The 26,817-nt window shown below is 40.3% G+C and overlaps 1 long non-coding RNA gene across 1 annotated transcript; it reads right to left on the bottom strand.

Moving 5' to 3' along the window:
• Nucleotides 1-494: 494 nt before the first annotated feature.
• LOC109320189 lies at nt 495-26,226 on the bottom strand. Its single transcript, XR_002103745.1, has 2 exons — nt 26,134-26,226; nt 495-4,013 (listed from the first exon to the last, which is right to left on the bottom strand). It is a non-coding gene; the product is annotated as an uncharacterized LOC109320189 (long non-coding RNA).
• Nucleotides 26,227-26,817: the final 591 nt, after the last annotated feature.

The raw sequence follows: 26,817 nt of genomic DNA, 5'->3' as shown, positions 1-26,817 counted from the left end.
AAGGATAAGTGTATTAGGATGACAATCACAATGGGATACATTCCAGAAGACGTCAATGGCCAGTAGTGCTGTTGTGATCATATGCTACCTTAACTGTCACGATGAGACTACATTTCATATATGTGTGATGTAAATTCTGGTTTCTGTCTACATATCTAACTGCTCCTTAATGAAAGCATATGAGCAACTGATGTCAAACCATGGCCATACCCCTAAAGCTAGACACTACAAATTTCAGTACCCTACAGTGGCCACTGTTGGTTATTAATATCTGTGGTGACGTGAATTGGAAGTAATTGAGGTAATATTATTAAAATCATGTTAGCATCATTCTCATGTTAAACACTGATACACAATTTGGGCAAGATTCCAGTTTTCAAGAATTCCACAGTGGTATCAAACATCTATTCAATATTTATCCAGTTGACACTGCTTTATTTCTATAACACTCTTGGTGAAACATCTACAAGTAAGGTTCACTCAGTATTACTGTCTTATTTGTAGCTGGATGGAAACAAGCCTATAGAATTTTACCGGTGTCTACATACTCATTGTACAAAATATGTAACCCCTTAGTTTTGAGGGTGGTAGTCCTTGGTTCACAATTGTGATGAATGCAGTTATTCACCTTCACCCTGAATTAATCTATTCATGAACTGTTTCTTCCATTATTGCCAGTGTCCACAGCTGAGTCAAACAGGCAGTCATTCAGTTCAAAAGATGCTGACAGACATAAAAGTATTAGCATGGGCACCCGATCATTATGCTTCTCTAGGAGAAGATGCCAACCACCAAAAAGAACAGTTTAGCCCCCTGCCTGAAACCAGTTTGACAGGAATAAAGAAACCTCATTTTAACTATGCCCAGAGTTGCCTTCAACCACTGCCTTGAAAATTTTATATAAAATGTATGCTAGAGAAAGTCTACTAGAACATCGGTATCAAGTGGTTATTGAGTAAGGGCCTAATAATCTCTTTTAGGCTATCACTAAGCAACAATGGGCACCAGCAACAATTCCTCCAATATTGTTCCCTCTTGATGTTATTAACCATGAAGTGAAAAGGTGGCAGCAAGCCCAAGGGCTCTTTAACACATTTAGCATAAAACTGACTGAAAATGTACTAGAGAGAACTTGTCATTTATCCACTCCAAGCCACAGATCTTTCCATATAGATTTGATCAAGCCAATTTTAATCCAAGTTTTAAAAAAACTTGTCATGGTGAGGAGCACTTGACTTAAGTATGCGCAAGCCTCTCATCCATTGTTTTTCTCCAACATACTTTTCTACAGGTTGGGTGATTTAGCTAGAACAGTAAGACCCAACCTGTTAATTACATAGATTTGGTGGAGGAAATACAATTTTACTATTTGGCCATACAGAGGGGAAAAAAGCCTGTCAGAGAGAAATCAATTTTTTGGTCTACCAGGAGTGTGATGGTTACTCTTGTTATTCAAGCACACACTATGTACAAATTTAAAGCTCCCATGCATCTTCCACTGCAATGATGCTACACTATTCAACACTCCAAACGTATCCATGTCTTACGGTGCCACATTTCTTATCTCCTGGTCAGATTTATTACATCCATGGATTCACAATCAGAGTCAAACGCCCAAGTATTTGATCATGAATGTTAATTTCTGTTGGCAATTCTCATTTTCTAAGCCATTCTAAAAAAAAAATGTCTTGTTCATGTTACATTAGCCATCACAGAGTGGATCGCTATGCTTGGTTTCACACACCTTTTGTTAATGATGCTAAGGCAGCAGCATATTGTTTTGCTGTCAATCAATTGTGGTTCACTCATGTCAGGTCTTGTGTTTGCTGGCCAGTCCAGAAGGCTGTATTTCAACAGTGCTTGCATTCCTTGTGGCTCCATTCATTGGGTTTAACCTTTTTTCCTTGCACTGTTTTTCCTTGTGTGCTACGTACTGATGCCCATCGACTGTGTTGAAGATAGGCAATCTAAAATGTTGTGATAAATTGGTTCATTCATACACATCAACCATATCTGTTTCAGGGTTAAAGCATATTGAGCAACATTATTAGATGTAAAATGCTTTCCTGTCTAGGCATTTTGTTTTCTAATCCCTAGTAATTCATACTTGTTGATAACATTTTTATGCACATCTCTCTGTGACAATTGCTACCACACATAAGGGTTCAGGACACTGGCAATGTTAACTTGCAGCTTTCAGGGACGGCCATGTGTCTGGATGTTGTAGGTCTACAGTGTGACAGAAAAGTTTCTGGATGCACAGAAGCTGGTTGGAAAAATGAATGCCTGTTCTTTGCTGACTCTAGTTAAGGGCTAAAGTATCTGATACAGGGGCTGGCTTTGCACAGGAGGTTGTCAGTCAGGGTTTAGCATGTATTTATATGATAGGTTTGCATTGTTTTGCATACTCTTTTTGTATCTACTGCTTGTTCCTGAATGGCATCCTGCTTACCCTGCAAGCTTTCTGCCCTGCTGTCTGTCATAACTTGATTGCCTCTTCAGTTCTGGTTGTTACATGTTGGGCTGATCTTAGCAGCTTTTTAGTTTTCCATCTAGTTCCCATTAGCTGCTCAACGTGGTACTTGCTTCAAAAACTGATTCAGTCCTGGCACGTTAAGTACTGGTTAATATTTCTTTCTGTGTTGTGGTATGTTTTCTTTACTCTGTCTCTGAGACAAAATTAGCAATCTCAGTGAGGTTTTCATATGTGGACATGGCTTTTGGTATGGTTAGGACAGATTTGCATGTATTTTTACACATAACATAACTCACATTTGGATAAACCATGACTCTTTTCAAGCTCTGCTCTCTGACCCATACAGCAGTTGATCAGATAATTTTACAAAGTCCTACAAATATTTCAGAATATAAACATAATGATTTTGTAGCGTGCTGCACATTTTCTCACCATATTCTTTTTTGCTGCATTGACACACATGCATTCCATGCCAGAATTTGCCTCATTATGTGTGTTAGAAAAAAAAGGAGCTGGAACATTTACTGGCTTTTTGCAACTAAATTTCATCTTATTATATGATATATATATGTATTTTTTTTGGTTCACACAGCATTCTATACAGTAACCTTTTTATAACTGGCATATGTTATTCTTTCAGGTAGCTTCTACTGACAAACACAAAGCTTGTTTGTGTGCAAATGCAAGGCTGACTAAATGGTGCTAAAGTGTATTATGACTGTCAGATATAATCAGGCAAAATTTTGTGGTGCTTAGACTGATTTTTTTCATTGATTTTATTAATCAATGCATTGAACAGTGTTTTATTATACACAAGTTGTCTTTTATTAGTAAATCAAGGCCTCATAGTGCATTGTTAAATGGGTTAATTAATCTACGTAACAGCTCACCAAGCTATTATCTCTTTAACTCCTTATAATGTTGCGTCATTAAAGGTCAAGGGGTCATGATATTAATCGCATTGCTGTAGACCATTAACATGACTGAACATTTTCAACAAAGAACTTATGTTTACAATGCTAGAACCCTTTGACTGCTGCGGCAACCTTTAACCACAAAAAAGTCACATGCTAGAATCATCACTATGGTTCTTGCCATGGCAATCAAAGAGTTAAGGGCTGTGCAGTGATTTGTTTTATATTTATTAATTTATATTTATTTTTGTTTTCATTTGAGGAGGGGGGATTGGGGTAGGGCAGTTCTTGTCTGCTGTAAGTGTCTTAACCAAGGGGAGGGGTAAAATGGCTTTTTTATACTATTGCATCTTATGTACTTACCATCGTTTCACTGTGTTGTAATTAAAAAAATTCTGTCAATAAATAAGAAAACAGAAAAAAAAAGTTTCTTAAAGGCATTGTGTTTTTATTCATTCTGTATTACTCTGTGTGGTTCCATTACCACTCCTTAGGTCCCATATGGAATTGCAGCCAACCACAACACCAAGGAAGAAAAGGAAGCAGACAATGACGCTGCTTAAAGATCCCCTGTTTGTCTCTGCATGCAAACTGGGAAGAATCACTTAATTTTCTAACAAAAGCTGAAAAGAAAGGATGAGACAGAGGATAAGAACACATTTTTTACAGAGGATAAGAACACATTGTTAATGGAGAGATTGTGCTAACTTCCTGTGGGCCTTTAGTTATAACCACCATAAAAGTTACATAAAAGAGCTGATTTTTTTCAATTTCCTGGGTGGGTGAAAGGAAAAAAAATACTAGGATCAGTGTAAATGAAAAATGGAGTCTAATTGTTCAGATTGGGGGAAATAGCTGAAGAGACTTCTACCAGGACTCTGCTTTTCCTGAAATAGTTTTCATATGGGGGAGTATTCATATATGCTCGCGGGTCTGTAAATAAAATGTGGTGAAGGCACTGGATATATGAGCTCTTGTAACATTCAGAGCAGGGGCTTGATGTGGTCTAGGTTCCTCCTGTGTCACCAGAAATGTATTTCTTTTCAGGTCATAAGGAGTTGAAGAATGTGATGTGTGTGCATTCAAACACATTTCCTTTGGGAAGCCAGGAACATAGCCAAAACGATTGGAAACAAGCTGAAGGGCTTTAGTACTTCTAAAGCTTGAGAGTTTCTGACAGTTGCAAGAGGAGTTTTGTCAGGGGATGATCCAGCACTGCAGAGCAAACTCCAACCAAGTCTCTGACCTACCACAAACCTCATCACTTTTCATTCTAGATGGAAAACACAGCTGCTTGCCTTGTTCTTTGCTAATATTATTTTTTAAATCCATGCATGGTTTTTCCACTTCAGGAAAAGAAGAGAGACAAAGAATGAACCCTGGTGAATAGATGCTGATCATGTCACTCAATACTGTATAAGAAGGTATTCACATACCACAGTAATGAGCACAGTATAAATCCATAGAAAAATAGAGAGAAAAGTCATTATTGGAGCTGAATCTGGAAAGAACCTGATAAATGGAACAGCAATTATGAAAAGAATGGCAAGGAGAATATTGACGCTGAGGTTGCTTAAACTCAAATCTTTCAAAAACAAAAGGCTTTTGGTTAATTTAGGACATCAAAAGCTGAAAAGCTTGTTAGTAACAAGTCCAGTGAATCATAACAGAAGAGTGCTAATGTGGCAGTTAAGATTCCAAAAATTGTTTCCAGTTGTATCTTGTTTTTATATGCTTATTATTCTCAGAAATGTTCGTTTTTTATGGTTGAAATTTTGCAGAATCAAGTAAGACTTGATTTTGGGCAAATATAGGAGTTTGGTCTTCAGGAATTGCTGCTTCTTATAAAGTTTAGGTCATCTAATCAGGAGATAGAAACAATACTCTGTGATGTAAGTGATCCATCAGATACCATGTATTGTGAGTAACACATATTTATAGTGACACCTTACCGACAACCCACAGGCTACTTGTTCAAACAATTGCAAACAGTGAATAAATCCATAAAAAACACAACCTGTCCATGAATAATTTGCAAAGGGCTAAATTTACTGGGTAAATTATTTATTAGAAGTACTTCCTCCAGCTCTATAAAGAGTACAATCGCAAATGCATGACAGGAGTGTTCCAGGTTAGACATTAAATGCCTTTGCACAATTATGTGGGTGCCTGCCTGAAGAATGTCTCACTCAACTGCTCACTAAATATTGTATTCAGTCCTTAATTTAAAAATACACACAAAAGCCCTTTTTTTCCTCTCCCACTGGCTTTATATTAGTTATTGTTCATAAATGGATATAATTTTGATACACAGGGTTTAATCAAAAATCCTAACAATTGTGACCCTCTGACTGAAGCTGGAATTTCCCTTGTGTTCAGAGTATTTTGTTGGTCGCCACTGCTGCCTTAAAAACAAGTGATAGTCCCACAGAGAACAGCTGAGCTGTGTACTGACTCATTGTCTGCAGTAGTTCCCACCTAATGTAGCTACCTACCTCTGTCCTCCATAGAGGACACAGAAAACAGGAGGTAATGAGTAGAGAAAAAAAGCAAAGTGAAAAGCTTGTATGCACAGGGAAACATAGTTTACACCTCTCTGGACTATGTCCCCCAAAAGAGGTCCATTCAACATTTATTGAAAAGTCCCTAATGAGATCAGATCAGGATGTAGCACTTTTCCATTTCAACTTCCTCATCCACATACAAGTCTTTTGTTTAGTAACTAAAGGTGTTATAAATGCACCCAACTACTTTGAGATGTATGGTAAAAATGCATCCTAGAATGAAGAGTGCATCCAGAGGTTATATTGTTTTTTGAGGTGTTTTTATATGGATATTTGGTTCCTGGAAAGCTTCCAAGCTGAAATGGTCACCTGTACCACTGCACTGTTCAATATATTGATGTGAAATTTGGTTTGAAATTTATTCAGCCCTTCACAAGTCACTGCAAGAAACACCTCCTAAAGAGCATGTTTAATTGCCCAGATGTTTGTGCAAAATTACTGTCATTAATCACAGTATTGATTATGTTTCTTCTGTTTTCTAGCATTTTTCTATTTTTAAATGTTTCCCTGAAGTGACATGAGAGGCAGCCTTGTTATCCGTGACTTGCTAGTCTGTTTTCTAATTGATAGATGAAAGATTCATTCTGCACTGTTTCAATCTGCCTCTTGTATTGTAGTTTGTAAATATTCTTTGTTTTAATTTTAACACAGAGCAGGGTATCCACACCATCATGAGTGACAGCTATGATTCTGCTTCTACATGAGGAAGAATTCCTGGCAGCATCCTACTGCATATCCTTGTTCCTAGTCGTTGTTCTCTGGTTTGCTCAGGTTAGAAGGTAGCACAGTACAAACACTTTCTACTCACCTTGTTCCTTTTCCAAGGAAGTTCTATATCCTCCACCTAGAATTCCCAAATTCCACATGGGAAATTTAGACTCAGCACTGCAGTGCGTGTTTTTAAGTGCCCTATCACCTGTGCTCTTGTGTGTTCAGTTAGCTGTGTTGTGCAGTGTGATAGTTAGGGGAATGCCTAGTTTATTTTACAAGATTATGTTATACACCTAGGGTCAGATCCAAATCATTCCTAAATAAGAAGTGGACAGAATTTAGCATCGAGCCCCTACACTACCACATGTTCACCTACACATATATGGACCCTTCTCCAGTGGCAATGACCACTTTAGTGCCTACGTGTCTCAGTTAGTGCTGAAAATTTCTCTAGATGCATAAATTTATGATTCTGAGCATTAGAAATTATCCAATCAAGGTACATAGGTACCTAAGCCCATTGCAATCCAGATCAGAGCTAGTAGGTGCTTGAAAACGAATAAAATCCCTCATCTAGCAGACATCCATAGAGCACACCTATTGACTGACTGACTCCAACAGCACTGGGTTCAGTACAAAGCACAGCATGCACAGGCACTTTCACTTGGAAATTCATCTAGGTACACACATCTTACACAATAGCCTAATAATTAGAACACTTATCCATGAAGTGGTTTTAGACCAAGCTCAGCCTCTAATGGCATTCAAATTCACAACTTCCACTTACAGGGAGAATGCCCTAATCAGCAGAGGTATAACAAGCAGTATTTGTGCCCTAGGCAAACCCCATGGTAGAGGGAGACAGCAGGGGGGGGAGGGGTGCCACTGCATGCTGGAAGAGAGGAGGTGCCAAAAGCAGGAAGCCTGATGTATCTGACCTACTCTGGGGAACCAGAAACAGTCCCTGGCTGCTGTTACCATGTCATGGCCTGCACACCCCACTGCTGCAGCTGCTGTGTTGTGTTTGTTTGCCCAGCTACTGCTACAGTAGTAATGCCATGGGGCTGTTTCTGGCTCCAGTATGTGGACTGCACCATTCTAGAGCCCCTGTAAGTTGGCACCTGGGGTTGGTGCCCTGCATGCCCCCAATTACACCACTGCATAATGATGGAAAAGGTTGGGGATCCTTCCTGTTCCCAGCTAGGAAGCAAAGAGTGCAAGAGTCTCAGGACCATAGGGCAAGCAAGAAAGGAACATGACTGTGGTCTAGTGATGAAAGCACACCTTTGGTAGGTGGGACATTTAGGTTCCAGTCATTGTTTCAAGGATTATTTCTGCATTTTAACCAATGACTATCTAATATAAATTGTGTAATTATATCTGAGAACAAAGACCAAACCTCCCTCCTCAAAAATGCACAAAACCTCAGGGTATGTATATCCTTATCCCTGGGTTGCAGCATCACATTCCCCTTCTCTGTTTGACCCCATGACTCCTACACTTCTAGTATCCAGTTGGCAAGTTTTGCATTGTAATAGGCAGAATATGTAATTTGTGAATCCACTGGAGCTTAGGCTTGAGATAAATGCCCAGCAATGTGTTGCCAGGTGCAGCAGTTCCTCTAGCAGATATGCCTCCCTTTCCTTTCTGCTTGTTTAAACAGGCTGCTGTGTCAATGCCCATTTTACTACCTAATGATATTGTGGGTAGTACCACACTACCTAATCATAGGTCTGAAGCTTCTCCCATCTTAAATAAGGTTATGTTCAGCCATAGGCCTACCAGTATCTCAGTATAACTATAAATGCTCCAGGCAATTATTTTAAGTAGGGTGTAGTTTGTAAATCTGCTTTCTAAATACAGATGATAAACTACTGAAAATGTATGTGTCTAATGAAGCTTCTGACATGTATTGTCTAATCTGTGCCCTTAGAAACTGATTAGTGTTAGGGTGACTGTATTTGGATCTTGGGGAGCACTGGATTTGCAGCTAAATAAAAGCTTTTTTCTGTGTCTCAGCAAAAGCTGCTGACCACAAGGCAGAATGAGGAATTAAAATAACCTTGCAAATGCTTAAGGAAGTACTTTCCTAACAATGAGGTAGTGTGTAGAATATATGGTGTAAGAAGAACAAGATGCAACCCACCAGCTATCATCAGGAGATAAAGCAAAAGCAAGACCTTGGAGATGAAGGAGGAGTCAGTGAGAACCCAGAAAGACCGAGTGAGTAACCAGAGAAAGCTGGAGTCAAAGTCTTAGGCATGCACTCTTAGCAAAGAGGCATATAAATGAGTGAAATGCATAGGCAATCCCATGCTAATGAAGTAAACAGTAAACAGAGGCGGAGCTTGAGATGGGAGGAGAAATGCGTGGAACAGAAGGAGAGATGAAGATGGAGCAAATGTTAATGAACATGAAACAAAGTGTATAAATGTGGAAAGAACTATTGTTCATGGCAGGTCCCCAGTTTGTTGGACCTGGCCCAAAGCTGTCTCCATTCTGAATAAAGCAGTTGTGAGCAATGTGTGCTAGTGTTTGCTCCCTACTTGACCTGGCTAATAAGCAACTGGATCCAGGAGCAATCGGATCATCGTCTCCCTAGTCGTTGGGTGCTGCATGGAGTCGGGGTCTAACACTTACCCTTAGAAGTAACAAGCTAATTTCAGCATGCAAAAGATTTCAGCCAATATCCACACTGACGCTGCATCTTGTGCTGCTTTTTCTCTTTCTTTATGAGCTTTCCAGATTGTGAATGGAATTTATGGAAGTAGACTGGTGGATGGTGCAAAAGAGGACTATTTCTGCCTCTGCAGTTCTTGATGAGAAATTAATCCTCATTTGGCCTTTAAATAACACCAAAGGGCAAGGAGAAGCCAGCATATAAAGCCCACCCATCTGCACATCAACTATCAGAGCTAAATATATGCAAATAAAGAAGCATGCTGCCCCACTGCATGGCATGCAGCTATAGGTATGCTCAGTGAGCATTATGTCTGTGGCTGAGCACCTGGTATTGCAGCAGGTCTTTATACCACATTTTAGTGTATGCCTGTACCTCTATTTGAGGCACAAATTAGCTTCTGAGAAATGTTGCTACACCACAGACTATCAGTCCTCTGAAAGTGTGTGAATATGTGAATGAGGATTACAAGTATAATAGGAAAGAGAAAATAGGATTGTAATAAGCACTATTCCTCCTGTACAAATGTGATGGGAAAGCAAGCAATAGAAATAAAATGCATCAAAAGAATGTTTCTTAGCTATGTTAACATATTATTGGAAGCAAACATTGTTTGATATATACTTGCTTTTAATGAGAAAGTGTACAACATGCACTTTTTCTCCATCATACTACTTGTTAAACTCAAGTACAATCAACAGTTAAAAAAGAAGGGGAAAAAAACCTCAGCCTCATTACACAGAAAGTAAAAAAAAAAAAGCCCAAATGTGCAATGATTTCTCAAATCCTATAGTATGAAAAAGACATTGCCCAAATGCCATATTGCCCTAATGACCTTTGAACAAACTCAAATAGGGAATTGTAATCTCATTTAAATTTTAATTAAAAGAATTGAATTTAAATGGTTGAGAGACAAGAAATTGAAAGTTCTAAAGATTAAATTATTCCATTGACCGGTCAAGTTGTATGGATTTGTGCATTATGTATGAGACTGTTGGCTTAGGGAAGAGAATCTGCTACTGAAGGAACAGAGATTCTAGTCACATTTTTTTCTAAGTGACAGTGGCTTAATCAGGTGTGCCTGTTTATTTAGCAGCTGTACACCTCTAATGATATTACATGCAGGATGTCTATCTTTATATATTAAACTAATTATTTTAGCTTTGGAAATTGCTTCTCTCTCCATTCAAGCTCTTCAAACAGTATGGCAATAGTCTTGGTCCATCCCAGCTGGACAGTAAGGAGATTTTCTAAGGCTGAAAGAGTTTTCCATTTAACAGACTGTGGAGCAGCACTGGAATTATTCTAAACTGCTATCGCTGCCTTGGACCTGGAGAGAAGGACTTGAATTCCTTCCAGTCACACAGACTACCTTTGTGACCATGGGAAGATCACTTAGGGCATTTTACACATGCTCCTGGATGGGGTAGGAGAGGGGTCCTTTGGCTCTAATTAAAATGCTTGCAGCATCTCATGTATTCAGTGTCCCACATTTCAAGATAATGCCAGGGGCATTTTAACTAAAGCTCTTTCAAGAAGAGCACCCCCACTACCATTTTGAAATGCAGAGATGCTGAATACATGAGGTGCTGCAGAGTGCTGAAGCATCCTGTTGAGAACACTCCAACAGACTCGAGTCATCAAGTTTGCTCCAAAGCATCCTAATCAGAATCCTTTGGAGCACTTGTAGAGGTGCCCTTAATCTCAGAGTACCCTTTTCCCAGGCAATATTGTGTCTTGTCTATTGAAAATGTAACCTCCTTTCGGCAAGGCCTCTCTCTTACTGTAAACCAGATTATATGATACTGTTCCTGATATTTTGCCTTACTCCACAAGTAGTTCCAGGAACTTACAGCAGATATCTTCCCACTGAAGGTAACACTCAGTGGGCGTGTCTACATGAGATGCTAAATACACAGTAGACTAATTCTATTATGCGTTAGCACATCATGGCAAAATTATGCTAATATGCAGTAGAATTAGTCTACTGCACATTAGCATCACTAAAAAGGCATGTGCCAGCACTGAACATTGAGTTAGTAGAAAGCTGTAGTGGCAGTTACTGTGCATTGTCTATAACTACGGCACATTAATGCACGTGTAGATGCACCCAGTGTCACTCTGGTAACACCCCTTAAAGTGTTTGGACAGTGCCTAGAACAATGGGGCTTGCTGGGGGCTACTGTAAAAAAAAAAAATAGTGATACCGAGAATGGCCTTATCTTTAGCACAGTCTATTATTTGCCTATTGAAAGTGAAGCTGTATATAAAAGTAGTATCTGTTCTCTGTGAAAAGTGTCTCAGAAATCACACTGGTTCCACAGAAAGAGGCCTCTTTGTACCTACAAAGGGTAGAATTTTCCTCTAAGTGTATATGAAATGTTTCAAGATGCATGTTGCACAAAAATGCTGTTTCAACTTGTTTCAAGCTCAAAACGGTGACATTGAAATGAAACAAAGAGCTTTGAAACAGCCTTGAAACAAAACGAGGGCACTTGAAACATTTCAAAAAGTTTCGAAACATATTGAGTTTCAAAGCTTGAGCTGGGCTTACCCTCAGGGAAACAGAAAGTAAGGGGAGGGAAGGGGAAGAGGTGGGAAGGGAAGGACTGATCTCATATAGATTGTATAGCTGGTGATCTTTCCTTGAGGTCCCTTCCAATTTCAGTGCGCTGGGGGAAGGATGGAAAAACAGCATAAAAGTCAGCATTGTTTGAACTGGTCTGCTTTCTGCCTGGGTTCAGTTGCTGAGCTATCTTCCAGAAGCTCAGCAGCATTAGACAACAAAAGTTTCTACCACTGATTTCTTACTTGTTAGCCTAGCAAGTGGGATTCCACAGTACCATTTGCTTTCTTTCTGGACCCTTTTATCTACATTCATTGATTGATTCTTTTCCATTTTATAATTATATTGCATATTATAATATAGAATTTATATAGGAAAACACATACATACATTTATATATATTTATGAAGACAAGACACTATAAAAAACACCATGAAGTGTGCTAGAAAGGCAGCTGGCAAGCCTTCAAGGAGGGACAGAAGAGGCGGTAGAAGGAGAGGTGTAAGTTCCCCCTGCCCCCCAAACTGAGACGCAGCCTCTTTCCTACAACTAGCAGAGATGAGGCTTCCAGAAGCAGCAAGGAAAGGGGAGCGGTGCCACTGCCTGTGCCTGAGTCTGCATCCCCTCCAAGAGCACTCCAAAGCCCCCATCCCTCCAAAGCAGAGGCAGGCCACTCTGGAACAGTTGGAGAAAGGTGAACAGAAAGCAGGGCATGTTACAAGGGTGAGCAAGATCACCCAGAGCATTGGGGAGATGCTTGCTATGGAGATGCTAAGCTCTTCTCCTTAGTTGAGTGCCAGGGTTCAGGTGGCTCATGGCACTCGTGGCCCCATCATACCAAGTGCCCGCATGCACCACCTTCAGCAGGATGGTGGTGCCCTTGCTGTATGAGGCATGCAGGGAGTACTTGCAGGAGGAGCTGCACAAGACAGGTCAGCAGGTGGCGTTGCACTTCACCTTGGGCATCTGGAGCAGCCGGGGTTTGTAAATTCCCCTTGAGGATCAGACCTGAGAGATTGGACACAGGTGGTGTTCTGTTGTTGTCTTGATAGATTTTTGGTGTGCGCTCATTCTGGCACACAGTTGTTGCTTGGTGTCTCCACGTATTTTACACCAGGGAACTTGGTGCCCTGATGGCAATACATATTGTATTGCGAAGCTATCCCCATACTGGAGATATTGTTGGCAGGCTTTATGTATCTTGGCATGGCATGGCCTGGATCCATTCAGTGTGTTTTGGGCTGTAGGAAATTGACTTCTGGTGGTGAGGTTCAGTGCTTGTTTGAATTTACCATCCACTTTTCACAGATGAGTCTATGGACTTCATCAACCCCCTAAGTACAGAAACTCATGGACTCAGTATAGATGTTGGGATTCTGACACACTACAACTTGCCTTACATCTGATTCCCCAGGTACTTTTACCTCTCCACTTTTACCTGCACTGCCACTTCCTGCCTGTCCCTCACCCCCTGATGCCTCCATTTCCATCTTCACTGACTGGCTTTCTTGCCTGCATTGCATGCCAGCCTCTGGCTTCTTTACTATTCCTTCCATCCAGGAACAGCACACACACACAGCAACTTCAGGTGCTTCCTCAGCCTGATGAAGGGTTTTCAACCCAAAACCTTGTTAAGATATATTTCTGTAACTATTCAGTTGGTCTGCTAAAAGATACCAGATTAGATTGACCCAAAGAACCTTGTCTGCCAGTGACATGTCCTTAGACCAATACCCCTAGCACCTGTCCCCATTCAGCTGACCGGGAGGACGCAGGGCCTTGGGCACATTTAAGCCCCAGGGCTGGGGCTGGCAGGGAGACTTCTCTGGCAGCTGCTGGAGAAGAAGCTCCTGCAGGAAAGGAAAGAAAGGCTCTGTGACAGTTTGGCTGCCTGAGATGCTGCTGGTGCTACTGTGCTGCTTACTAAGTTATTATTACCTGTTGTCATTTAAAGTGGTGGACTGGACTGAGGTTCTAGGAGAGGAGAAGACCTCATTGGGGCACATTACCATGTTGTGTAGAGGTTCTAGTGCTAGTGAGAGCACATCTTAACACATACACACAGTCACACACGTCACAAGTTTTGCTTGTCAGCAGCTTGAGGTGCAGTTTCTCAGAAACCCCTGCACCTATCCACGTATCTCCTTGAAACCTGGCAGGCTTCGTGACCTTGGCAGGGACTACCATGCCTGCTGTGCCTTCACACACACGTGACACAAGTTTTGCTTGTCAGCAGCTTGAGGTACATTTTCCCAGAAACCCCTGGACATATCTCCTTGAAACTTGACAGGCTTCATGCCCTCAGAAGGGGCTACCATTCCTGCTGTTTTGATCCAAATCTGCCAAACAATGACAGTTTCAGGTTTCCCCATTATAGTTTATGGGCGAAACATCAAAACAGCGTCAAAACAGTGAAACATTTTCAATGAGACAAAACTAACCAGAAGAGTACTTTTGAAACAAAACACTGTCCCATCAAAATGGTGGTCAAAATGAAACAGTGCTATTTCGCACAGCCCTATTGAGCAGAACCTGCATGTCTTCACCAGCATCTTTCATTTGAGATGTGAATTTGAAAGCAAGGTCCCTCTTACAAATCAGTATTTGACTTTTCAAAGAAGCACAGTAGTAGATTTCATGTAGATTAAGCTTTTAGTAGGTCACAATATCTTGTTGGTTTTTGATGGTAATACTAGCAGATTTTGCATCAGAGTTTTGCAAGGGGGTATTTGAGTGTTTGCTTTAAACAGTTAAAGTTCGCAGTGGGCATATCTAGACATGCACTGTAGTTAACAGGAAGTTAACTCTATGTGCAGTAACCAGTGCTAAGCCTTTTTACTAACTCAGTGCAGTGCTGGCACATGGGGTTTTAGTGACAGTAATGTGCAAAAGACTAATTCTACTGTGGATAAGCACCGTAGCATGGCTTTGTAGTATTGATAGTGATAGTAATTGTCTGCTGAGCATTTAGCATCTTGATAGTATTAGTCTACTAAGCATTTAGCATCTTGTGTAAATGTGCCCAGTTTCTCAGACAGATACACTAAAGGAGCCCAGATAGACCACGGTGGTGAGTGACACATTTTTAATCCTGAAAGAATTAACTTTGTCAATGAAATTGAAAGCTTTTTCTTGAGTGAAAGCTAAAGAGTCAGTTCTGATGTTTCATATATTTGCCAGTACCTTGAATGAAGCCAAGAAAAATTGATTTTGTCAGCAGACTACATATTACTTACATAGATACAAAATAGAACAACAATGAAATAAAATCAAAACAAAATGAGAAAAAATAGCTGACAAAAGAAATAGCTGACAAAATCTAGCATCAGTTCTCTTCCCTACCACTGTCAGCACCTGGTAAAATGAAGAGAAATGGGCCACATGTCAAAAATAGTTTTCTCTGAAGTTTTGAACCATGAAATAAGAAATAACATAAGAATTTATTTAATTTTAAAAGAGCTTGTTTCCTGAATGTGTATATACATCTCCAGGATAATCCAGGAAAAAATGCCTCCAATTATCAAAACAAAGTGCCTTGCATTTCAAAGCTCTGCTGATGAACTGATGCCAATGTAATTTCAATAATGGTTCTAAAAATACCCATTACAGCTACATGCTTGCAATTTCAGAATCATTTCAAATATCATAGGGTGGAAAAGGGGGGTCATATCAACGTGCTTAAATAACTATGCAGCAAGTGGCAGCTGATTACTGAGAGGTAATGAATGTTCCATACATGTAAACTGAAGGCAGAAGAAAAGATGATACTTATATAAACACCTATTTCGAGCCCTCCTGGCCACAAGTCAGCAAAATATTTAAGAAAGTGATTAAGTATATAAGTATTTAGCTGAAATATGCCTATTTCCTTAAATGTTTGATTGTACTGAAACTGAAGTAGTCTAAAATAAATGCAAGATAACCTATCCAGATACTGTAAATGACAATAAACTCTTAATCTTTACTATTTTCAAGCATAGAGAATGACAGTTTTAATATAAAACGATTCATATTCATATAATTAAGTGGGGAATGAACAGGGCACCAGCCCCAGGCAACAACTTGCGGGGGGTAAGATACAAAAATAGCAGCTGCAACGTTGCTAGCTCAGACACTACCACTGCCTCTTACAACTACCCAGGGTGCAGAACTGCTTAGTTATGCCTCTGCTGATTCATCTAATTGCAGCAAAGTAAATATCACCTGGAAGACTATGAAATAACAAATGTTGATTGTCATCATACTGTGCTAAAAGTTCATCATATGAGCAATTTTAATTGCTTTGGGACTTTTTTTCCCACTGTCATTACACACTGCTTCTTAAAGATAAGAGAGAGTATTAAACAAGTTAGCAACTCCTAGGGTTTGAGAGAGAATTATCTGGTAAAGATTTCATTCACCATTTTGTTAAGTTCTCATTCCTTTGGTATACCTTTCATTTTGACATCTGAATGATCAGTACATCATCTGACCCCAGCACTCTTCCCTGCCTAGGCAGGGGGTCGGACTTGATGATCTGCTGAGGTCCCTTCCGACCCTAGCATCTATGAATCCATGATTTGAGGAAATCATGAATTGTCTAAAAAAGGACATGGACTCCACCAAACCAACTTTTAGCCATTTCTTCCACCTGTTATTGTGACTTGCAGAAAGACTAGTCCTGAATTGTTCCCCAAATGTCATGTCCCTAGCCTCAGAAAGAAGGTAAGTAGTGTGTCAGTCATAATGGACTCTCTAAAATGGTCACAACCTCTACTATGCTGGATTCAACATTAAAACAACCTCAGAGAAATTTAAATATATCTGGAACCAAGAAAGAAGTTCTTCTGTATTACTTTAAGTATTGACACCTTTCACAAATATGAAAATAAATATAAGTAGCAAGTACAGTTGGAAAGAGCTCTTCTGCTGGAGACAGATTTTGCAAGCAAGTCAAAATATGCATCACCATTCATTAAAAAAAGAACATTTTTAGAACTATTGTGAGTGAGACTATATCTGGAGTCAAGTTCAAATCTTGCAGTTGTAATTAGATAAAAGTATAAAGCCCATTAATCATCAGTGAAGTGTATGCACAATATTTTTTCTCTCATTTCTACATTAAATCAAGATTGCATAGAAGCTATAATTATTTATGCCTCCGTACTTTGTCATAAATTTAATGGTGGCATATTTAACCTAACTTCCCCTGTTAGAGCCCACTGTGTTAACAAATATCTTCTAAGAATTCCTAGAAGACACACCTTTGAGTTTCAAAACAAACACTTTCAGTCCTATTAAAATGCAAAACAAAGAACTCCTTTTACCATGAATACTATTGAAAGACTTTTCAGTTCTTCCATCAACACTGGAAGCAGCCAACACATTTAGCCAGAGAAATTACATTTTTTCCTGTGCCATTTGGCAGCAGGATAGAGATTCTAATGAATCCATTATCAGTAAACATACTTCCCCCCGAGATTTTGGAACATTAACTGAGAAGTCAGTTGTGCATATGAATGTATCAGTGTTCTCACTCTGAAAAGCTTAACTTTATCATTTGGAAAAAGACATTTCTCAATCTACATTTCAGAGCCTGATTTATAAACTGGAACAAGAAAGTATTGGACCTAAAAAGCATTAAGGCTACAGTATTTGTGTCAATTGCCATTTAAAGCAACATATAGAAGAAAGGCTCTGTGAAATGACTGTATGCCAAAGCTTTCTCAGACACCATCACATGTAGGATTCAGTTCCTACTCTTCCTGGGGTTTTGGATTATTAACACAAATGTTAAGCTAACAAAGTTCAGCTCAACCCTAATACCCACCGTTAGCTAGTCCCCACCATTCTGGTCCCCACATCTCAAAAAGATATGAAAGAATTAGAGAAGGTCCAAAGAAAGGCAACCAGGATGGTTAGTGATATGGAGGGACTTCTATATAAGGAGAGACTAAAGAGGCACTACTTCACAGTCAAGGTGGCTAGGATCGGGCTAGGACCAAATCCAAGGGAATTGGTGCTCGCTCCTACCTTGGGGGTCTTCAGAAAGAGGCTGGATAATCACCTAGCCAGGGTCGTTTGACCGCAGCATTCTTTGCTGCCCATGGAAGTGGGTCAGACTTAATGATCTGCTCAGGCCCCTTCTGACCCTACCTACTATGAAACTATAAAGAGGCTGGAACTGCTCCAATCCAGCTCAATGTGCTATAAAGGAATTCGCTTGGGCATGAGGATGCTTCAGTGTTGAGCTAAACGGCACACAGCGCCCCCCTCCACTGGAGCACACTTGTGCCCTAGCCAGTCCCATCAGCATCTACATGTGCATTGATGCAGAGTAAAGAACTCCATGAAAAGATAGTATTTGTATTTCCAAGTACTAACCTGCAGCAGAGTTAGTTTCCTCCTTCCTAATAGCACTGCACATGTTGATGCTGAAACATTTACTGTGAAGTTAATTAGGCAGCTCTGCAGTAAATGTCTTGTGCAGATATGCCCTGTATATGGGTGACTGGTGCCTTTTGAGTTAGTGGGGGCACTTGCCCCTGCAGTGGCCAGTCATTGACTGGAGGGGGGGTCCCCTGTGGTTGATCCCGCCAATCCACAAATGGCAGCAGCACACAGCTAGCACTTCTAGGCATGCCACTGGTGCTTCCTAGAGAGCACTGACACTTCTGGGTGAGCCCCCCACTCCCCAGCCAGTGCTCTCAGGAGGGTCACTAGCACTCTCGCCTGCCCTCCCTGCCCAGGAATGCAGGCTGACAGGGGATGCATAAATGCTCTCAGAGGGTGCACATGCACCCTTGTGCATCCCCTAAACATCACCACTGGAACCTGTATAACAGGATACTGGACAAGACCCAATAAATGGCAATTCTTGTTAGTCTTCTTTTTGGATGCCTTTTGTGTCCTCTCTCTCTGAAGGTCTTCCTTTCTCAGGACTGGTTGACACATAGTGGCCATCCCTAAAATCTTCAGTTTGATCAACAACTGCTAACAACATGGAAATGGTAAAGGATAGCCAGCTTATGAAATCTGTAATAGGCTCCATAGGATAACATAATAAGGACCTTATGGAGACTCCACAAACAAGACTAGGGTGCCCAAAATCCTTATAAAGCCAAAATAATTATTCCAAAAAACCTTCTTCATCAGCACTAGGCATCTTTCTTTTTGACTGGAAAGTTCCTCTGGTACATGCATTTCCGCCTCTACTCATGGCCAGAACTTTACCATCCTGAGCAGCTATGTATTGAGGTCCTACCTAAATATATTTGATATCTGAGTAGAGCAACATCTTAGAGTTCAGAGGCCGTGTCTACACAAGACTCTGACTGCACAGTCATTAGTACTTGCATACACAAGTACTAAATAACTGCATGGTAATTGGAATTACTGCGCAGTAGCATCCCCAAACCCAGTGTTCCCCCTTCTCTGCTAAGTGGACAAATCATTAGGCCAGGATCAGATTCCCATTTGCCTGTTCTCCTTTTGGTCCCCTGCAATTAGCATTCCTATCATCACAGTGGCACATCTTTAACAGGAAGGGTAGACGGTATCCACTTAGCATTCGCTCTATTGTGGTGGTTACAACATTTAGAAGTGTGGACTCCTTCAAGCAGAAGAATTACATTGAACTCTGGTTGGCTACTGGCTAGGCATGTGCTCTTATGTAAAAGGCTAGTAGCAGCGGTCACAAGCTCCTCCAATGTCCATGTTTGAAAAGGAAAGAATAAGCTTTGCTCACTCTTTCAAAGAATAAACATAGGCTCCTCTCCTTTTCTCTGTATGCTGAGTGAATGGAAGTATCTAAGTCAGGACCTCTCCTGAGAGAAGTTTAGGGACACCTCCATATTTAGTATAAATCTTTTGCCTTTTACTAAAGATTTCCTATTGGCTAACTCCAGCTGGCTTCCGGCTAAGGCTGGATTTTTATTTTTTGTCTCCCCATTCATTCTACTGGGAGCTTATATGTCATGTTCTGGGTTTTGGTTTTTGTAAAAGAAATGTTTCTGGAATCTAGATACCTAAAAGTTTGCCACTGTCGTCTGTTGTGGCAGCTGAAAAGTATGTCTGTGTGATAAAGGTGCTTGTTAAAGGCTCTATGAAGATTAGACCAAGTGTTTTTCTGTATTTGTTTAGATAGTAAGCTACATGTTGTTACTAAAAGTAAGGCCTAGTAAATTTAGCAAAGCCTTGAAGTAGTAAGGCTCTGTGGCATATTTAAAATTACCTTATCAAAGGAATGCAAGGCTTGTACTGCTATTGGTCAGTCTAAGGACAGTTGAAGTAAAAGGAATCTGAGTGGTCGTACGTTATCAGTGTCCTTCAGAAGCTATAATTTAGCTGGAATATCTGGAAAGCATTCAGAAGGAAGATGAAGCTCTGTGAAAAGGATTAGTTAGCTGTTGCCTGGACCAGTGGGCCTGTGGACCTCGAGGAGCCCAAGACCTGCATTCCAGGGTCCTTCCTGTACCCCTCAGACAGCGTTGCTCGGGGATGCCTGACTTTGCTGAACTTTGTGGAAAGAGAGGCTTGCTGTGTATCAGGCATCAGAGGGGACTGCCGATAAGTTGCCGACGTGAATTGCTTTTGTCTGTCATTGTTTGTCTTGTTACTACGCGTAGTTGTGTTTTTGTTAAGTTAATAAACCTTTTTTACCTTTCTACCCCCGACCATACTCTCAATCCCGAACCCTCCACAGGTGGCTGCGGCAGTGTATAACTTGTAAGCATCAAAGCTCTTTATTGGATCTAGCTCTTATTTCCATATCTGTTAAACCCTTTGAATTAAATGCATCTACAGTGTTAATTCATTCAATATTGAAGAGGTGTGTATTTTCTGCTGTGCACAGATAAAAATGAAAAATGTAATTGAATAATTGGGGTATGAAAATTATTAGATTCCGGCTGCTGATATTATTACCTTTGAATAATATGGGCATGTAATTGTTGGCCTCCAGTGCATACATAAGTCTGTGATAGCAGTGAGGCTTCACTGAAATATTTGTTTTACTTTCTAAAATGAACACAGCATTCAATTATGTCCACTGAACAGACATATAGGAAACCTACCTTCCTTTTGTTTCATACTGCCAAGGATACTCAATATAAACATCTCTAAAGACTGTCAAGGGTACACACTTCACTTCAGTCCAATGATAAATGACATTTTAAATGACTTTCATAAAAGATGAAGACTGAAGTTATGGCAAGTAGCCACAATATGCACTACAGAAGGACTTGCAAGTTTAACATTTGCTCATCCCAAAATGAGTCTATTAGTACTAAGAATGATATTTTCCTGAAAGAATATGAAAAACTCACATTGATTGTAATGCTGATTAGTTGTATCTTGCCGGTAAAGGACAGGACCTGGACCTGCAATTTGCTGTTTCAGATGTTTTTCCTTGGTCTTTTCCACTCCCTACCTTTCATAAAAGGTAAATTTCTTAATTTGCTCATCAGAATAAATAGGAATGAGCCACAGAAGGAATGAGGTCTTGCTAAGGTGATGGTATCAAATTTAAGCTAATAACAAAACATTACCAGTTTTAAAGGACTACACACAATAGTAACCAAGCTCATTTATATAATATACAGTGTGATAGGTGACTGCAAGTCACCTCAATATTTTTGAGCAAACTAAAGAATTTTTTCTCTTAGATATCAGATGGATGGAAATGTATACTGGGCATAAAGCCACCCGTTAGCTAATTGTAATGATAGATAATAATTTGTTAGCCTAACAATAATAATCTAAATACCAGGCCTATAAATTTGCCTGACTCAGCCCATCTACATGTAGCCTGGTGACTTTGTCCTCACAAGACCCCCAAAATTTAGGCAGGCCCTGTGGCAAATGCCACATTATCAATCTTGTTTTCATGTTAAGCAACTTCATGTAGAAAGGTGCAAGTTCAAATTTCGTATTTTATACTTTAAATACAAAACTGTCAGAGCAGCACCTCATCTAATGTGGAAAAAAAAATGCTTTTAGTTTAAGGGGGATTTTTTTGGGATTAGTTACTAACAACACCTGCCATCAGCTTTAAACTGCTTGCTGTCCTCATCCTGCAGGTGAATGTTTTCTTTGGTTTGTTTGTTAAACAAACTACAGGAAATCCAACAAAGATGTCAATTTGCTTTCAGACTGAAAGGAACAGGATAACTCATTTTAATGGGTTCTTAGCTGCCTGTTTAAATTAAGGCTGCCCTAATTCTGGGATAGGTGGCTATGAAGTATACATCAAGTTTTCTCTGTCCTTGCTGAAGAAAGCCAGGCAAACCAAATAAAGTGAAAAACAGAAGGGATGTAAATCACTGTGGCAATAGAGCCAAACTTACAAATACATAAAAAAGCTGGTTCATCAGTACGTTCAGCACTGAATCAGATGATGTGCTCAAAACTCACTTATTGTTATATTTCTGAGAAAATATTGATTGCAAATTTGTGTAAGGCTTAATTTAAGAGGAGGTGATATCCTTGCATTATTTGTGAATGTATGATGGAATATCCTAAATGTGAGTCTGCACTACAGATACCAGTGTAGAATCCAGCAATTATAAGATGGAGGTAGATGATTTAAATGCTAAACCAGGGCTCAGCCGTATTTGCCTAATATGCTTCACATCAATATCTAACAAACTTACTGCTAAGAAGCAGTACCTAGGCTAATTATGGAGGTTGGAGCACAGCCGGTACTCTTAGAAAATATAGCAATGACCAGGAAGAATGAAGGTACCATTTGGTCCAATACTCTAAGGGTGAATGCTCTCAACTGGGGTGCAGGAGATCTGGCACCAGATCCCTGCTCCTTGGGCAACATGGTAGTCTGAGGTACCTCTCAGCTTTTCCAGTGCATCCTGTTCTTTTTCATAAAAAATGTTGAAATATACATAAGAGCGGGGACTGGAACAAATTAAACCAAAGTCAGTGACCTAACCACCAAAGTACAGACTTAATTATAGAAAGGAATTCTCATTCTCTTTCTGGCCCAATGAGTAAAGTACTTGCTAAGCCTTGGATGATAGAACAAAATGCCTGATAATAAAAGCAAAATGGGATTTTTTATGTCATGACAGAAGACTGATGTTTGAGGTGAGCTAATATCTTTTATTGGGTTCACCTTATATTTGGGAGATGGCAGGACAGGCTGGCACCCTAGAGGCTGCCGTGCCTGCTGCCTGACTTCAGACTAACATGACCACCTGTCTTTATGGTAAGTGACAAATGTTTGACAAACTTTTAGGACAAAATACTCTCCTGTCTGTGGAAGAAGCAAATACAGCTTTAGCTAAACACCAGTGATAACAATTACTTTTCTTTAATAGCATTATGATAAAGGTCATGAGCTCTTAAAACAGGCCTACCTGTTGCCTGTACAGGATGAGAAATTATCAGAAGTAATTATAACATCGTAGGAGGCAGAAAGAAATATCAAATGCAATGATACTATATTAAACTCTGACCCTCCCATCTATTCTTCATAATCTTTACTATCTGCACCCTGCCCAGAAAAAAAAAGAACAGAAACCAGGAGATCTATGTTTCCCAGTGGCCTCTAGGATTGCTGTCTATAGCCCATAACAGGAAGACATGTTAATACATTTCCAATGGAGAAACTTAGACAACCAAAAAAAATAACATTTCTGTCTTAAAGCCTTACACTATCTTTATAACCATGCAGTTTTCATGGCACAATTTTTTTTGCAATAGCCCAGTCTTTTTCTGCTGAAATGAATTACAACATTCCAATTGACTTCAGTGGGCGCTGGTTGAGGGCCTTTAATCTCTACTCTGTTTTTAGTAAAACCAGAAGGGAAGAAAAACTTCATATGAGCTCTGTATACTTGACCCTGTACTTTGCTTAAAGTCCTTAACCAAATAATGTAGTGAGTTGGACTTGAAAGTATCTACATAGGTGCTTGACATTATGCCAGTGCCTAAAAAAAATCAGTCTAACATGCTATTGTATGTACATACACATATATTACTTCAGTAACTAGTTATTTTTAGGAACAATAAGGGTAAATGACTTCAAATAAGGTTTTTAATGTTAAATTTAGGATTTAAAAAATTGTTGCGTCTGACATGTTTATATTGTGTTTCTATTGGCTGAATCTGTATAGGGGCAGGTGAATGATTATATGTTTGATTGTTGATGACTGGTCCTTTAAGACTAGAGAAATTGCTTGGCCTTTATGAGAAAATAAGGAATCTCTCCAGCATTATGAACTGTAGCATAAGGGTTGTGAAAGGTAAAGATGCCCAGAGTAAACTATAATTTACAGGATTTAATGTTTTGGCATAGATATCATTTGCCCAGGAAAAGAATGTATATAAAATGCTCTTTGGGGCTGTTCCTATTCTGTTTGGCTTGACCTTTCTGTTTCTTTTCAGGTGAAATCCTCATCTCCATAATGTAACATGAGTAGGGTAGCAAGGAATAATCTGACTTGAAGAATGACAGCTTAATGCAATTTAAATGAGAAAGCTATATTCAATGGCTCTGTCATTTAAACTGCACAGAAAAAAAATCTGCATCAAGCATAAAAGACTTAGAATGCCCCCCCCAAAAAAAGAAAGAAAGGAAAAAAAAGTGCAGGATACTCCATTTGTTTTCTCTTGTTTTAATTGTTGTGATGCAGGAAAGCGTGTGGTTTTTAGGTTCATAGGCTATAACAAACTTGGGGAGTAGCTTGACAAATGCAAAAGAAATGATTCAGAAGTGCTGCAGCTACATATTACCCAAAAAAGTAATCAGTAAACACAGCTGAGAACCTGGCACAGTAAAGCTTCTGCTAACTGGAAGAAGAGTTACATTGTGTGTATGGAAAGGGTAGATTGATCCCATAATGTGGACCAGCAAGTGTTAAAACCTAATATTTATGTTACATCAAGGAAACTTCTTAGATGTCAGCTGCATTCCTCTGGCAGCTAAACAGAGAGGGCCAGATCCAGCAAGGAGGGGAAAATATGGGAAGGCCAAAGCCATGAAATGTCAAATAAATTCAAACATCTGGGCTATAATCATATATATTTTCCCATCCTAAAAAACTGAAAAAGTATCCTTAACAGATCATATCTCTAGGGTGGAAAATCAGCTTCTCACAACATGGCAGGGTAATCTAACTGTCTAAAGTAAAGTCTGGGCTTTGTGGTGTTACAGAGTGTAGAGGCCATTTATATTTTCCTTGCCTGAGTAGTCCTGTTCGTAAATCATTTAGTTTTCTATTAAATCAAAACTGATGTACACACACATCCTGAAGTTGCCTACGTGCATTACAGTGACAGACACTCGATTGTGTAGAGTGCATCAGCATTTTCATTCTGAACAGTGATTTTTTAGGCATTATAGGATAACCTGTCTATATCAGCATGCACCTGCACCCACTTTTTTCCTTTTAAATATGAGTTTTAACCCTTCCCCTCTATTTGCACTTAAGAAAATAAGTGCATAAAAACGTTAAAAGTGGTCAGTTGAAGCCACTTTTGCTTCACCCTGCTTGTTGCCACTTTTGCTTCACCCTGCTTGTTGCATTATAAATTGAGAGAGAGAAAGAAATGGCATGAAAAGGCAACGGCACCCCTCTTTCCCCACCACCATCACCAGTGTTTTAAGAGTGAGCCAAACCTAGTTCCTCAAAAGCAAGAACACCTGGAGGAGAGGATTATGTGCTGTGGAACTTGAATATACAACCATAGGCAGCCATGTTTATCTTAAGTCAAGCAGAAGGCAGGGTAGATATAAGGTGCAAACCTACCTTACCTTTTCCTTGAATAGACTCCATACTAGCTTGCAGGCCTGAGCCACCAAGGGTGCATTCTAGGACTGATCCATATATCAGCACTTCCCTGTTAGCTTGCTTTAGAAAGATGCAGGCTGACTGCAATGATGTTGGGTGGCTCCATGCTCAGCCTGCTGGTTATTTGGGGCCCCGTTCTGAAGAGCCAAACTATAGATGAAGTTTAGGTGCCTAACACAGTGTTCTGGGTTCCTAACCAGGCACTTAAACTTTGGGCAGAGAGGTGTATAATCTAGGTGTCTAAGTTCTTTTGGATATATCTGGATCAATATGTCTAATATTGGGGTAGGTGATGGTTCATTGTTCCATTCTACTAGCCTGCTCCTGAAGCGAGGCAGCAAACCAGATCAATCCTTTCTAACTCAAAACACTAATCTGAAAGTGGGAGTTGACAGTATTCCCTTTAGTCAAAAGCCAAGTGGCTACAGTACTCACCTAGGGTTTAGGACATCCAGTTTCAAGTTCCTCCTCTGATTTGAATCCAGGATTTGAACCATCATCTTATACATCCCAAGTGAACACACCACCAGTGAGCTGTTGGGTAAAAAACAGAACACAGCTTTCAGGGTGGTTCCAAAGAGATTATGGCAGCATAGTCACAAGTCTCCTTGGGCTGTGTGGCACATGAGCTCTTGGCATGGGGTCTGGTTGGAACCTATACTTTTACACAGTTCCAGAGCTTAGAGCAGGGGTAGGCAAAATACGGCTCGCGGGCTGGATCCGCGGGGCCCCAAGAAATGTTTTAATAATTAATATTTATTTGCCTCTGGCTCCAGTCAAAAGTCACAGGAGCCAGGGGCATTAGGACCCAGCGGAAGCCAGGCCCCTGGAAAAGCAGGGCCCCCACGCCCCACTACCCCTAGCCGGAGGGACTCTGAGGCTGTTCCTGCCCATGCTGGAGTGGGAAGCTCAGGTAAGAGGAGTTTGGGGGTCACGCTGGGCCTCATCTGACCACAGGGTTGGGGCGGGGGGGCTGGGAGTGAGGAAGCATACAGGAGCCAGCGCTCACAGGCCCCAGAGAAGGGTGGCTCCCCTCTCCCTGCTGGGGCATCCTGGCCTGGCTCCAGAGAGCCCAGGCAGCTGCACCCCGGGCACCTGCCAGCCTGATCTGAGCCCTGC

The sequence above is a fragment of the Crocodylus porosus genome, unplaced genomic scaffold, assembly GCF_001723895.1.
Source record: "Crocodylus porosus isolate Cpor-Errol unplaced genomic scaffold, CroPor_comp1, whole genome shotgun sequence".
In the NCBI taxonomy this organism is placed as follows: domain Eukaryota; kingdom Metazoa; phylum Chordata; order Crocodylia; family Crocodylidae; genus Crocodylus; species Crocodylus porosus.
Note: the sequence above shows the minus strand (reverse complement) of the source record. Positions and strands in the feature narration are given on the sequence as shown.